Here is a 16,309-nt window from a genome sequence, read left to right as displayed (position 1 = left end):
AACTGTACAATTGTGCGATAATATTCTATAATTTTTCCTTCATCTAATAAAATCAGATTGGAAATTGGTTTCTCATATAAGCCGTCAAAAAACACACATAAAGTTAAAATAAAATATATTTTAATGTAAACAAGTAATGAAGATTCCGATTATAGTGTTGAAAAAGCTTCCACCAGAACTTGCGCACATACTTACAAAACTGTTTAAACGCTGCCTTAAGGAGAAGTGCTTTCGAAGACCCTGGAAAACCTCGTCAATATGCCCTCTCAGTACAGACCAATAAGTCTCTTGTGTGCCATATTAAATTACTGGATTCCATATTAAATAAAGAAGTAGTCAACTACCTCAGCAGAAATGACCCCTTAGTGACATGCAATATGGTTTTAATTCTACTAGCTCTACAGCTGATACGCTAACGATTATATCCCATAGGATTAGTGAATCCCTCGATAAAGGCTTCCTTTCCAGGGCAATTGCTCATTGACATATCTTAGGCTTTCGATAAGGTATGGCATACGGACCTATTTCACAAGATTTCCAACTACGGTGTAACTGGAAATGTTTTCTCAATAATAAAGTCATTTATATCTGATAGACTCATGAGCGAAGTGGTTGATTGGCAGCAACCAGAGACCCACAGTATTAATGCTGGAGTCCACCAGGGGTCCATCTTGGGCCCAACTCACTTCCTGATCTACATCAATCATCTCCCAAAACACATACTTAAATCATCGTTGACATCGATGCTGATGAAACGTCCAACTATTGCAAGAAATCAAAGGCCGTAAACGACAAAACTCTCTGATTCTCTCTCCTCTGATCTAGTAGTATAGTGGGAGAAGTGGTGGCTGGTTACTTTTAATGCATCTAAAATCAAGCTCCTATCTTTACATCATCAACGCTCTGATCCCTACCTGGCATCAATTAAAATGGATGGTTCTCGTCTTGGAAGGGGGTTTCATGTTTTGACAAGCTCCTGGGTTTGACCTTTACTGCTGATCTGAAATTGAACGCGTATATCAAGACTGTTGCCCGAGCCTCTATGAAAATGGAAGGGTCCTTCTATCGATCCAACTAATGCAATTCTCTATCTGCGTTGAATTCTCTTCCGTTTGCCTGTTTTCAACCTGACTACAACTTGGATGTATTCAAGTCCAACATAAACAACTTCCTGATTAATCGCCCATTTAAGTAATACACTTTATAAAATCTCAAATAGCAACTATTACTACGATATTTTTCCATTGATTACTGGACACACAATAACTCTTATCCCCGAGTGGATTCAGGGCCTTGATAAGTGGTGATCCCCCTATTTTTAAAAATATGTGTATATTTCTGAAATCCACAAAATAATTGTTTGCCATCAACAACTATTTGATACTTGAAATACAAGTATGACCGTTTGCATTAGGAACAACATAACGAAAGGCTGAGTTTATTTTATTTTATCATTATACTAGCGGGGCGTACCCGGCTATGCCCGGATGTTTGTAGGATGTGTGTGGTGTTAAATAAAAAAAGAAACCGGGGGGTAGGATCGACCCCAAAGCCCTGAGGCGAAGTTTGAAAATAAAATCGGCCAGCCAGAATGAGTTCGTGAAAGATGTTTCAATTAATTTCAGTAAGAACGAAATTGACAGGTGCGCGGCCGAAAGTCGTCGAGCGTTACGACAACGACGACGACGTAGGTTTGTTTGTTATAAGCGAAGTAAAAAAAGAAATCAAAGTTAATAATTGAGCAGGGAGAAAAACGCAAAAAAAAAACTAACTTAAGTCAAGCGAACGATGAAAACAGAAAAACGAACACGTGAAAAATGGCTTAAATAAGCCTGTTTCGATATTAAAATTTAAAAAATCGGTGAGTACCCGAGTGTTTTTGGGTGTGTTGTCGGGGGTGGATAAGCGAAGTAAAAAAAATAACAGAAAAACGAACGTTACGTGAGAAATGGCTTAAATAATACTGGTTCAATATTTGAATTTAAAAATCGAAAAAAAAAAGACATCGCACACCACGATTCGAAACCAAAATGTTAAGATAATGAACCAACGCGCTAATCAACTGAGCTAACGCGACGTACACGAAATTTGTTCAGTTTTCCAACTATTTAAAGTAAATCAGATTATGACGTCATCAGACGTATGCGTAGAACCGGTCGAGAGGACCGTTTTTTGTGGAAGCCCCACCCCTGTCAAAAATTGTCGATTTCGGGGTGAAAAAATGAACGTTTTTGGCCAATTTTTCGATATGTTTGAGCGAAGAATCGATCGTCAATATGATACTGAGTTTGTGAATTTGTGTCGTGTCAATCGAAAGTTTTTTGCAGACACACACATATACACAAACACATACATACATACATACATACATTTTCGCTTATATATTATTTTAGGGGATATATCTAAATATATGCATATATGCATATATATATTTATGTGTGTGTGTGTGTGCCTGTTTGTTTTTATCAGGACATTTTTATTACTAATAATCGTAATTTTGTTTCGATTCTGGTAATGTTCGTATTATGACGCCAGTTGGAGAATTTAAATACACACTGGAGATTTCATCTGAATAAAAGTTGCGTATATATATTAAAAAAATACATTTTTTGTTAATACATAGAATGGAAATAGGCACCCACTTTAATAAACACTTTTCATATCTATCTGCGTAAGTAGACTTTGATAATTATGTTTCAGTTTGAAGAAATATGGTATAATAAAAGCGTGGGGTGTTCGTTCGCACCTGACTTCCATAGAATGGAAATATGTCACAAAGTTTTACAAGGGTTTTAATATAGATCCACAGCATCGTCTGATAAGTGGGTCAGTGTGAACATGTATGGTATAATAAATTCTGGGGTTTATCGGTTTTATGTTTACTTCCATCATATTTTGCTTTTGTTTTGATACCCCCACATACGAAGCTATTTCTTCACAACACTTCCTATTCATAACATACCATACTTTAATAAATGCGAGTCCATTTTCTGTAGACTGTTTTGAACCCAGTCAATGATGGGTACTTTTGATTGTATATATATATTTATATATATATATATATATATATATATATATATATATATATATATATATATATATATATATATCTTTTATAGTTTTTGTTTTCTTGAGAGAGTTTTAATGACGAAATATGGGGGCATATACGTGTGCAATTACGAAAATTGCATTAACGACCTTATCATATAAAAAGAATTCAATATATGATTTTCGTGAACTTTAAATTATAATAGAGAGGAACCCAGTTAAAAAAAACTTTTTTTAAAATCTATTCTAAAAAACAGACTTCTTGTACACATTTCATTATGTATACACTATTTACAATATCTTCACATATTTAGCAAAAACCATATTAAATAATACGTATTCGTCTTTATGTAAACATCGGTAAAATCAAGCAATGAAAAACTGCGTTATTTCTATTGCGTGCATTTTTCTCTCCTTATCTTCTCAACACACGTTAATTCTTGTTCTATAAAATAGTAAATAAGCCAAAAAAGTATAACTCTTAGGGGCTCTGGTAATGTATATTACAAGCGGTCTTCCTCTGTGTTGATGGCACCGAGAGAACATTGGTGGTTTTTACTTAAGGATTTGAGAAAACTGATCGTTAATAGGGAGGGTTTTTAGTGCTAGCATGCGTAAACGAATTAATAGCATATATATATATATATATATATATATATATATATATATATATATATATATATATATATATATATATATAGCGAGAAAGACAGAGAGAGAGAGAGAGAGAGAGGGAGATGATTGATAGATTGGACGTAATATCCAAACGAAAACGGAAACTGATTTTTTGTCGCTGGTTTTACTCTTCGAACGGTGAGAAGTTAGTGTTTTGGCTGGGATTCTCGAGCATTAACAGGAAGTTTAAAGCCAATGATTGAACCGGGTTACTCTTACGCCGTTAATGAGGTTTTAGTGTGCGAAGGAAAATCCCAAGAATCGATGGCCAATGAGCAAACAGTCGATAAATGACTTTCGGCTGTTGATTTGCCAGCCGAGAAATTGCATTGTTCCAACACACCACATTTACCGACTTTAAAAAAGTTGTGCCCGATCGGATTATTCAATAGGAGGAAAAAACAGAACAGGGGCCAACAGCTGGAGTAAGAAAGGGTCGAATCGAGAACTGAACCGATTGATAGGGACGTAGACTCAATTCGCTGGAACTGAAGCTGACAATTCCTGGAAAATTTTGATGTCAACCGCCTTACAAGAAGCCTTCTAATGAACGGCGGAATCTTTGAAGCGACAGACATGACGTCTGGATTAAAATTTCCTGATACAGGCATTGTATATATAAATAGGGAGACAGGATTTGAAAGACAATCAAACAATTAAAGACTGGTTTAGCACCTCCTTCGATCGGAAAACTCTTCCTTGCTGATGCCCTCAGAAAAAAAATGAGTGAAAAAGAATACTAATAAGAGGAGAAAAGACATAGCAATAAACTCGCTGGTCGAATTTGCCGGAAGTTAAATGGAAACATTCATTCACTCCAACTATTTTTTGCCCAGTTAATTTTCCTTCACTATTTTCATTGGTCGGCGTCGATAGTTGTTTACAATATATAATTAAACTATTGAAACGGTTTTGTATCTTAGTGCATTACCTAGATTTTTTGTTTCATAAACTGTTCGGGATCGATGCTGAAAATTGACACATGCGCAGCAAAATCATATTAACTGGTGCGGACAAGTTATGTTTCCTCTAGACAATAGGGGCGCTAAGTTCAGGAACAACGTTACAACTTACAGCGTGTGAATTTATTTTATTAAGTATAAGAACTTATATCTGTTCAATCCTGATCAACTACATTGCCAAACCAGACAGGTCGACGTTTAATCGGAGTATACGAGTCATATCCGTGGATCAAAGATTCTGGAGACTTTTTGTCTTCGACCATGAACCCCATAATCCGTCTGTCGATGGGCAGCTTAACGCTATAATTGGCTCCGTCACACAAAGTCAATGAATACCGTAAAGTTATAACGATAAAACCTTAACATTATGCTGATTAAATTCAATTTGTATTTTTTTTCACTCTCTTATGAGTTGTATATTATTTTAAATATTTAATTTCCAGTCGTATTCCTTTGTATTGCAATATATCGGATTGTGAGTCTAAAATAATACATATAATAGCATACATTTAAATAAACTAGTGGTTTATATTGCGCTAAAAATATGCCCTAACCAGGGGCTTATAATAAAACGTATGCAAGGATTTAATGATTTGAAGACATTATACATTACATATTAAGTTCTGTGTATCTTTGGATTGTGGTTTTGTATACTTGAATTAATTGTGTCTTATGTATTAAGTAATGCATAGTGCCATGTATGCGACCATACGTATTAACTAGCAGTGTTTCAATAAGTGGCACTGTAGATGTTCTCATCTTAACATGTTTTAAATTTTACATGTGTATGAAATTGCAGAAACACTAGAGAATGACCTCCAATCTGTAGTGGAATGGCGGCAAAAATGGATGGCCACATTCAATGCTGCCAAGACTAAACTGGTATCCTTCAATACGTACAAGAAACCTTCCCTACCGCCAATAATAATGGCCAATGATTCTTTATCTGAAAGTACATCTTTCAAACTTCTTGCCCCAACGCTCACAGGAAACATGAGTTGGAACAATTACATTGAAAGCATTGCCAGCACCGCTGCGAAGAAGGTAGGTTCTCTCTACCGGGCTAGAAAACTACTAACACCCGAAAGTATCATGTACTTCTACAAGGCCACCATTAACCAATATATGGCGTATTGGTTTGATGTTTGGACTGGTGCATCTGCTACTAGTCTCTCGCTCCTAGATAAGGTTCAAAAGAGAGTCGCCAATCTGATAGGTCCTGAACTGCCATTTAAGCTTTAGCCTTTGTCTCAGCGACGAAATGTTGCATCCCTCTGCCTGTTCTACAAGTATTTTAATGGTAAATGCTTTGATGAACTACAGACACTTGTGGCCTCACGACGTAAACACCCTCGACAAACTCGACAAGAAGCTTAATCCTACCCCCACACAGTAGAGATCCCTAGATGTAAAAGTTCTTTCCACTCTAGTACTTTCTACTCCAGAACCGGTAGACTATGGAATTCCTTCCCAGGTCCCTTCTTCCCCAAATGTACTGACATGCAGAAGTTCAAGTGTAACGTGAACCGACATCTTGCTGAAGAACTCCCTACATAGTACCCCAGTAGCCGTTGACCATGATAGTAGCCCCCTACACCAAAGTTGCAATGTGCCTTGTTTGGGGTGTTTAGTCGAGAGCATTTCAATGAAATCATAGAAATTTATACGCAAAATATAAGAAATTGCTCAGACTTCTGGAATCAATATATTTTCCTCTATACAGGACCAGATCCTCTGCACTTATATATATATATATATATATATATATATATATATATATATATATATATATTGTCAACGCTTAAAGGTTTAATATTTAAAAACCATGCACCTCATTATGTAGAGTATATACGTGCACATTTTACTAAAGATTACGAAACAGAAACTTGAATTGTCCCGGATTATACTTACAAACCATGCATCCTTATCAAAAGACCGACATTTGTGGAGCCTAGAATTTTCGTTGAAAAAACAAAACAATAGTTTTTTTTTATCTTGTAAACAGGCATAAGCACACGATTTAATCAAGATTAATTACATGTGGTCTATATAAATGAAGTCACATTTTATCCAAGTCTTGTAAACTTCCAAATAAAATGAATTAATCTTAATGCTAAAGCAGGCATAGGTAAAATATCTAGATATGTGTTATATTTGGAAAATAAAGTCCAGATTATTTTTCTTTGTGTGTAAGTAAAACAAAGCTAAGCGGTAATTGCATTTTTATAAGAAGTCACATCTAATTTTTATTGTGATTAGTAATAATTTTCACATCTAATTTTTATTGTGATTAGTAATAATTTTTACATCTAATTTTTATTGTGATTAGTAATAATTTTCACATCTAATTTTTATTGTGATTAGTAATAATTTTCACATCTATTTTTTATTGTGATTAGTAATAATTTTCACATCTAACTTTTATTGTGATTAGTAATAATTTTCACATCTAACTTTTATTGTGATTAGTAATAATTTTCACATCTAACTTTTATTGTGATTAGTAATAATTTTCACATCTAATTTTTATTGTGATTAGTAATAATTTTCACATCTAATTTTTATTGTGATTAGTAATAATTTTCACATCTAATTTTTATTGTGATTAGTAATAATTTTCACATCTAACTTTTATTGTGATTAGTAATAATTTTCACATCTAATTTTTATTGAGATTAGTAATAATTTTCACATCTAATTTTTATTGTGATTAGTAATAATTTTCACATCTAATTTTTATTGTGATTAGTAATAATTTTCACATCTAATTTTTATTGTGATTAGTAATAATTTTCACATCTAATTTTTATTGTGATGAGTGTAAAACCTTTTACACGTGCATATCTTTTTTTTATTTGAACATGAGGAATATTTTACATCCAATTGAAAAGCAGGTAAAAAAAATATAAACCAATACGATTGCAGTGCTTTTTTTTGCGAATTACAAAATATTGTTTGATTACTTTAGAAAAACCCAACGAAACATGATTCGTTTATTATTTATAACATAATGTGTTATTATATAGTTTTGTTATAACAATAGTATACCCTACCTGACTTCAACAAATCACAATTACTTTGCTTTCAGATTCTTAGACATTATTTTAAATCATTAAAATCAAAACTAAATACAGTATTAATTCATTCCCATCTTTAATCACGCTCTTAATATCACAAAAGTGGCCGGAGCCGCGTGCGCTTTTTCTATTTTAACAATGAATGCTATGTCAAAAAGATAAAGCCTGTTCACTTTTATACATTACAGTCAATATACATACGTATTGTTACCTGTTGACTTTCTTATATAGTCTGGCAATATGATTATCCGTGTAGGTAAGGTTATTAGGAGGTTACTTTATCAAATATAAAGTTTTAAACCGCATATATCTGAGTATATAATAGAAGACGGGGAATTTGATAAGATTCCACGAGATAAACTGGCCATATTATAATAAACTTGGCTTTAAAATTGTGTACTTTAATTACTTAGCATGAAATCTTAAGGATTTGCGCACATTACGTCTATGCATTATCCCAGGATCATAACAGCGTATACTTGTATGCCATAAATAGCAATGTTGTATAAATCACTGTAAGAAAATGCTAACTTGAACGAGTGATGTTTAATTTTTGTTAGAGCTAGAAAAACAGAATGTTTCGAAATTTATATCGGGAATGATACCGATGAATATTAAATTGATAGACTGGAATTTTACTCTCCCTACCTCCATCTATAAATTATTAATTTACGTTTACCCTCATGTGTGTCATGATTTTCTGTTTATTCTTTCCTATTCTTACTTATATTGCCAATATTGATTACATTGATTTTGTCCTCCTTTTCTCTCCTTCTCTCCTTTATTTTCCCATCGTTTCCTTTTTTCTGTCTTCACTTCAAATGTCTGTCACATAACACCGCCCCCTCCCCTTCAAAATTTTAACATGTGCTATTGTTCAAAAGAATTAGAAGTACCTCATCTCTTCAATTCCGATCCGAATTTCTTCTGAGTAAGACATACTTTATTGTCCAAAACAGTACCACGACCATGTATTTTTATCTATATCTATATCTATATCTATCTATCTATCTATCTATCTATATGTATATATATATATATCGAGAGAGATAGACAGATAGTTTAATTGATAATAAAGAGTACGATTATTGAACCCATATACACCTTTCTCTGTATTATATATATATATATATATATATATGTGTGTGTGTGTGTGTGTATGTGTGTGGGCGTGTGTGTGTGTGCCTGAATGTGTGTGCGGGTATGTCTTTGCGTAGGTATTGCTGTAGTTCAAATGTTTAATGTAGGCAAGAAAACTGCTAAAAATTTAAAATATATGTGAACACTTATACAAAGAATTATCAAACAGAACCTGGCTATGCCCCCGGGCTTTATTGATGAAACAGATGTACAAAAGAAATTCACCAAGTGATTGAGGTTAACATTTCATTTGAAGACAAAGCAATTTATATATGTTTTGGCTGTATGTTATTTTTATACAGACATAAGGAGTTAATTAAATCAACCTTTGTTATAACTAGTCTATATAAAAATGCACTAAAGGCATTTACATTTAGAAATGTGCTACCCATGACTTGTAGATTTTAAAGTAAAATTAACATACCTTAAATTAAAACATAAATAAATAATATGCGAACTAGAGTTCCTTATGTTATGAAAAGAATAAGAATAGCAAAATAAGCCGGAAGGATACTTGCACTATTAATAGAATCTGTTACTAATTCATTTGTGCTGAGTTTGAGAATCTATGTTTATACTTTATTTCACCTGATGAGATGTGAAGTGCGTTGTATTTTGTTAAAAGATTTGAAACACACACTGTACAAGTAAATGCCACTTAATACTGTAACACTAAGGTGGGGGGTCTAATTATATTATGGTGTGCATAACTATATTCCTTCAGAATAACTACGCTATTAGATGTTTATTAAAAAATTGAATTCATTAAAACTAAACTGTTCGAAAAACGAAACCAAACATAATACAATCATAGTCTTATCTTTTTATCTCCCTCTACTAATGCCTTGAAGTGGGTCAAGCACAAATAAGTAACACCTTGGTATATAAGACGGCACGATAAGTTATAAACATAAAGGTGTCCCGTGATTGCTTAGAAAATTTAATTAGAATAGTTAATCATCAAAATACGTTCTATGCACAATTGTACACTTTGCTTGATTGATCACTACATAATTTTATCAAATACCTACTACTCCTGAAGCAACACATATCCTACATTTTCTCCTTAGAAGTGGTAAATTTTCTTTTTTACTGCCTTTACACCCCAACAGAAGGACTTGCCGCACTTTGAGCTAAATGGCTCCTATCTGATCAGGGTCATAATTTCAGGGACACTATTTAGAGAGTATAGCAGAAAAAAGGTCGATTCACATGACACGCGAAATTCTGCATCTCAGTACAGTATGGGTAACATGAACGCTGAAGTGAATTCCAAAGTCTTACAATTCTGGGAAGAAACTATTTGATTAAAAGGCGTTCGTGCATCTGGCGATCTGTACTGTGTAGGGGTGAGGCTTTACTGCTTGTCTAATTTGTTGGTGGGGTACAAAAACGTTTAGTTCCTCGGAGAATCTACCATTAAAATATTTCTAATAGAGGCAGGGGGATGCAACATTTGGACGATTGGACAGAGCCCGAAGTCCAGCTGATAGTTAAGGATCAATTAGTTTAGCAAATCTCTTTAGAATGGTGTCCATGCGTGAGAGACAAGAAGAAAGTGCACCAACATATAGTGGAATAGTTGATTTATAGAGGTGTAACTAACTTTCTTCCACGGATTTGTAGAGGCGTAACTAACTTTCTGCCACGGATAAGAGATCCCAATTTCCTCTCAGCACATGGGGCAATGCCCTCGATGTATCTTCCAACCCATGTTCCCTGTAAACGTTAGGATGAGGAGTTTGAATAAACTACTTTAAGATAATGTATTAGTGGTTGTACCTTTGTCGGTTTAGTAAATGTCTTGTAATCTTCATATATAAAAGGCAAAAGTGTCGCGCAAGTTTTTTTATGTCAAAAAAAGGCTTTTTTCGGGGAGGGGGTCATGAGAGGGTTACTACTTTTAACTTTTAATATACTCTCTAGATCATAATATCTACAATTTGCGAATGCACGTCATCTTTATATCGACTTCTATAAACTCTTCTCTATTCCGTCCTTTCGCGTGTCTGTTGGTCATTTTCGTATAAATAAAGCAAAACTAATCGAAGCGAAGTAGGTCGCCTGGCTTTCCTGCCAGACACGTCTTGAAAGAATTAGCTTTGAACATACACGTCACATCCGACAATTTATATTCATTTGAGAGTTCCACCTTTTTAGAGGGGCTGGTTTTCCCAAACAACATGTGTAACAAATACAGCGAGAAACATGTCTGGCCACAAGCCAGACGTTCAGTTCTGCGCCTACTATAAGTAATCTCTGCAAGTCAATTTTTTAATTATTAAAATTCAACGCTATTTAACTTCCTCTCACCTCATCGCGTGGCGGTAAAACCTCAGCTATCTTTCACTTTCTTTTCCGCCTTAGTGTCACGGGTTCGAGCCTATCTGCTTACTAACACTGTTTTCCGAACCCCCAGGCAATATCGGGCGCGACACTAGTTATTACAGAAGGAAAGCTTAGTTTTTACAGCAGTGAATCAGACCATTCATTTTTGTCCCAATCAACTACAAATTGGAGGTCTTCCTCTATTGTTTCTGACACTGGTTTTGATTTGTGTTCACTCGTTTTTCCCTAGTGTCTTTGACAGAGTGTGATGCAATCATAAAATATATCCAAGTACAGAGACAACTTTACAAGGTGTCATTTATAAATATTAGAAATACTAAACGCCAAAGCATTGAGCCATGAGGTACATCCGTATTTTATCATATGTTCTTAGATATACAACCATTGAGGAAAACTTGAGTTGAAACTTCAGCCTTCAGGAGAATATCACTTTTTACAATGGATTTTTCCAAGTATTCTAACTACAGCGCCACGGGGTAGTGCTGAAGCTTGAAGGTTCAATCCTCGGTGTGGGCGACCTAAAATACAATTGAAAAGTAGTTAGGACATCTCTACAGTAATGGCTGACGGAAAAAGGGCACGCTATTCCCGTTAATTTAATAAAGAGCTCCGCTCGAAATTCCATTCAAATTCCTGAGATGAACAGAAACATTCCCGAGTTTGCAAAGATACACCTGAAGAAGTCGGATGTTAAATCGAGCGAAACGTTGTTAAAACCACCCTCAAGATAAGAACTTTAGTCCGATGAATCCAAATAATACGAATAACCAATACGAAAAGTGATATTAGCTCTTAGGTGTCAGTTTTAAATGTAATACTATATTATATAAACTAGATCATTATATTTGCTTTTTTTATTAATTCGATATATATAAGTTTTAGCTTAGACAAGATAAACAGTTTTGAATTTCTTCTTTTCTGTAAACCACGATTTTTATTTAAGGGCAAATAAATTCATTAATTGAAATGATAATAAAGTAAAAAGCGTTTTTGGAAACATTTAAGTGGCCAATTTATTTCTCTAAACGATAAATAATTCGTAATATTACTTATTTTATCAGGATCACTAGTCTCGTCCACTTATTTCTAGATTGATGGATAGATAGATAGATAGACAGATTGATAGATAGATAGATAGAAAGATAGATAGCAGATTAATACATAGATAGATTAATGGATAGATAGATAGATGGACGGTTAGATAGATCGGTATTAGTTAATTACCACTTTTAAGGCTTCTCTTATGTACACTATACGTTTCTTGTATTATTAAATTCTTTTTTCTCACGCCCTTAATCCTAGCTTTTTAACTCAGACTTATTTAAGATACAAATATCCACAATAATGCGTGGTTTTCAACAATCCCATGCGTTGCTATCCATTCACCCAATGCCAATGCCACTCGCATATAATTTTATGTTGAATGGTCATATGCACACCCTCTTTTTGTAATGACAACCGTTTCTTTAAAATCTGAGGATAACACTTATAATACGCTTAATATTTTGTAATTATCTTTATTTACATAATTCCGTTGTTACGTAATTTAAACAAACTTCAAACTACTGAAAACCCTTTAAATTTGTCAGTTTGCATACAAATTGTTTTGATTTTCAATCCTTACTATTAAATATAAATATATTTTTGTTATGCACGTTATTTTATCTCTATATTCCTCACTTTTCAAACTGTTTCTGATATTTTTTTTAATTCGTATATTTAATTAAACATTAAACGTTGCGTTGTCTTTACAGTTTTTTAGAGTTTAATAGATAACTTTTTTTCTTTAATCAGAATACTGTGGTGAGATTGTATTGCTATGTTCATGAATCTATTTCTATAATTTAATTTCTGCATGTGTGTACTTGTTCATATCAATGTCTGAGTTTTTTTCTGTTAATTTTTGTATCAATGTGTGTAGACGCATACGTAAATGTATATATATTGCACGCATGTATGTATGTATATATATATGTATATATAAACATAATATTTGTATATGTTATGTGAACGTTCCTGTATAAACTATTATGAAAATCAACAATTCACTAACATCTGCTCACTTTTTTATGTTACAATTTCCTTTTCATTTAGGCGCTAATCTATTTATTGCACTTAAAGCTACTTGTACTTCCAATTATCATAAAACCATTGTCGTAAGACCATGTTATATCCTCTATCCGGATTCTGATGATGTATGTGGGCGTGTGTGTAAAATAGAAACATGAAATGGGTCTCTCTTCAATTTTAAACTATAAAGTACTATCCTTCAATCAGTAAACCAGTTTTTTTTTTTAAACAATGACCTTTTCAAAGACTTCTATGAAGTGAATTTATTAACGATTGTCTTTGACAACTAATTGGCAAAATGGAGTACGGTTGTATTCAGGGGGGCCTTGATGTGTGCCACAGCCTCAAACTTATAGGAATATATATATATATGTATATATATATATATATATACATATATACATATATATATATATATATATATATATATATATATATATATATACATACATACTTGTGTGTGGGAGTGTGTGTAATCCGACAAGTTTTAATCTGTAGTTGAATAGAATGATCCCATTGAATCATTTTAATATGCATTTTTATAGAATTTGCCGTATAAAAAAACTGTGAAAGATTATAAAAATAAAATTTTTGACCTCACAAAAACCAAGCGCAGGTTATCTTAACTTTTAAACGTTCGCTCTGCTCCTGCTTCTAGATTTAATATCTACTTTTTATTGTATTGTTTCGTTGAAATAAAAAAATATATATATAAATAAGATAATTAAAATGTGCCTATTACTTATTAGTCTACATTCAGATATGGACATGTGTAATGAAATGCTTAGTTTTCTGAAGAGATCATTTCTTAATTGATGTTATAATTATGAAGATTTTTATTGTGTGTAGCTACTGAACATCTGTCTCTGATTCCCAAGATGTGTGCAGGTGTAAGAGTGTGTACTTCTTAAAAAGCAGCATATTATCTCGAGATTTAGTGTCAAATCTGAACATGACAAAACACTCTAAAATTAGATTGTTAGATATCCGCTGGAAACGCCAGGAAGAAAATGTTCAATGGGTTGCACACACGTAAAATGGATCAAAATGTTAAGAATTCGGTATTCCCACCAAATGTCTTACAGAATGCAGAAGACGACCGAGATATATTTAGGAAGATATCAGTTAAAGAGTGAAACAATAGACAATGCATATATTTAATACACCAATGGAAATAACGGGAATATAAAAAATATCATCACAGAGCGACGTAACATTTGAGTCCAAAGTCCGGTGTCAAAGCGAGCAGATGAGTCGGTAATCTGAGGGAGAAAAAAAACAGTACACAGTACATGATAGCCACAAGGAGAGTGTATCAGAAATAGCGATAGTCTAGGAACAGCGTTTGAGTGTTCTAATAGGGCAAACATCTAGGATAAAGCTGCTCTACATACAAACACACGCACAAACACACGCATATATATACACATATGTATAAATAAATAAACAAATATATATATATATATTTGTGTGTGTATAATACGTACGCATCAATTTGCACAGTTACATAAAGAATGTATGTATATATTTACCACGCTTATATATATATCACATTTATATATATATATATATATATATATATATATATATATATATATTACAGTTATAGACACACACGCTCATACACACAACCACATATATATATATATATATATATATATATATATATATATACGAGCAAACAGTTAATAAACATGTTAAAAACACTTCGAAAAAGAGTTTTAAACATATTTAATCTGAAAAGGAAACATTTGATAAGTGGATAGTCCTTAATCCGCGGAGTTTTGAAAGTATCTCTTCGAACCTCCGCGGATTAAGGACTATCCATTTATCAAGTGTTTCCTTTTCAGATTAAATACGTTTTTAACACTTTTTCAAAGTGTATGTTAACATGTTTTATTAACTGTTTGCTCGTATCATAAGCTCTGTCTCCTATTTGGTTTTATCGAGCTTTATATCCGGCTGAGATAACTTTATAAATATTATTTTTTTTTAATATTTATAACATACTTTAGTTTTACCATATTATTTTTTTTTTAGGTTTTTATTGCTACGTTTTTAATTCATGGTATATTTATTTCTCCTGATTGTTTTACGATATCCCTTACATTCTAGTTATCTGTGCAATTTTTAGGTTTTCTTTAATTTGTAATTCCTCTATTTTATTTTTCTTTCATTCCATATTTCCTATTCCATCTGTCTTATGCTTTCTTTTAATCTAACATGCATCTTTCTATTATTATTTTTTACTTCTATTTAAATAGTCTTACTTTCTCGGACACATACCGTACATAAAGTCGCTGTGGTTTGGTTCGATTTATAATCACTCTTTCTATTTATCTGTCTTCCTCTCTATCATATTTTCTCTATCGTAACATTTGTACATGAATGTTTTCTTGCTATATTTCATTCCATTAATATCTCGCACGTTGTTTCGCTGTGTATTAATACAGTATCACTTCTTTTTATTCGTCCTTTCCTTTCTCACTATTTCTTTCTATCTCTACATCTAAGATAATTTCAGTTCTGTTCCACGAATGTACATACGTGCGTGTGCTCGAATAGATTAACACACACACTTTTGTGGTGTTCGAATACTTTCCCCACTGAGTTCACGATAATTATCTCTCAACTTAAAAGAAAAAAAAGTGTGCGTGATTTATACTCTAAAGGTAAAAATCTCTAAAATGCGTTTTAAATGCAATTTACACAGCGGGATGAAATTCATATACACTGGTGAGCTAAAATATTTTGTCCACATGACTAATACGATTATTCGTCTGCAACCATTTCACAAATATATAATGTTTCGACACATGCGTTTTTTTTTCTAATACAATGGAACACGTGTGTACGTGTGGTATGTGGTTTATAATATAATCCACCCCTACATATGTAAAAAAATACTAATATTCCTTCGCCCAAGGAGTCAGATAATAGGGTTTTTGTTGCAAGGGGGCTTAATTGAAAACGCTTATAAAGTTCAGT

The sequence above is a fragment of the Euprymna scolopes genome, chromosome 25 (genome assembly GCF_053919585.1).
Source record: "Euprymna scolopes isolate OS-2025 chromosome 25, ASM5391958v1, whole genome shotgun sequence".
Taxonomy (NCBI): Eukaryota; Metazoa; Mollusca; class Cephalopoda; order Sepiida; family Sepiolidae; genus Euprymna; species Euprymna scolopes.
The sequence above is the reverse complement of the archived record's forward strand: the minus strand, read 5'-3'. Positions refer to the sequence as shown.